This window comes from Trachymyrmex cornetzi, unplaced genomic scaffold (genome assembly GCF_001594075.2).
Source record: "Trachymyrmex cornetzi isolate Tcor2-1 unplaced genomic scaffold, Tcor1.1 scaffold745, whole genome shotgun sequence".
Classification (NCBI taxonomy): domain Eukaryota; kingdom Metazoa; phylum Arthropoda; class Insecta; order Hymenoptera; family Formicidae; genus Trachymyrmex; species Trachymyrmex cornetzi.
The window spans coordinates 36,243-36,834 of NW_017300076.1; positions in this window are offsets into that span (position 1 = coordinate 36,243).

Here is a 592-nt window from a genome sequence, read left to right on the forward strand (position 1 = left end):
TATACGTTTCTTTTCAAGAATAGAGCCCCAGGCCCTTACTCAACGCATACATCTATCCTTATTTAACATATGCCAGCATCATCTATCGTAAGACCGGGCAACTACTACTACACGGAATTTCGGCTTTGTTGACAGTCCCAGTCTTCGCAAAGCACTTGTATACACGTATTTTCCATTCGGTGACGATACTTTTTTTCTAGACTTTCACTCTTATGCTAGATTCACTCTGCATCCGATTTGCGTCGTATGACGTTCTGCAACCAATCAGAAAACAGAATTCCGATGATACGAAGCAAAATCCATCGGAATCCTTTTTTCTGATTGGTTGCAGAGCGTCATACGACGCAAATCGGATGCAGTGTGAATCCAGCATTATAGCGTATTCGATTTACTGATAGCGTTTTCGGCCCGGCCAGGTTTGCACCAATCTGGGTTGGATTAATGGCGTTTTATGCTCTCCTATTGATAGAGCGGGTGACGTCAACCAATAGGAAAGATTAGGCTGCTTTCCTTTTAGGAGACACAAACCGACACAGTATAACACACTCAAACACAGTTTGCCACGCTTAAATGGAACGCGATATGTGCAATG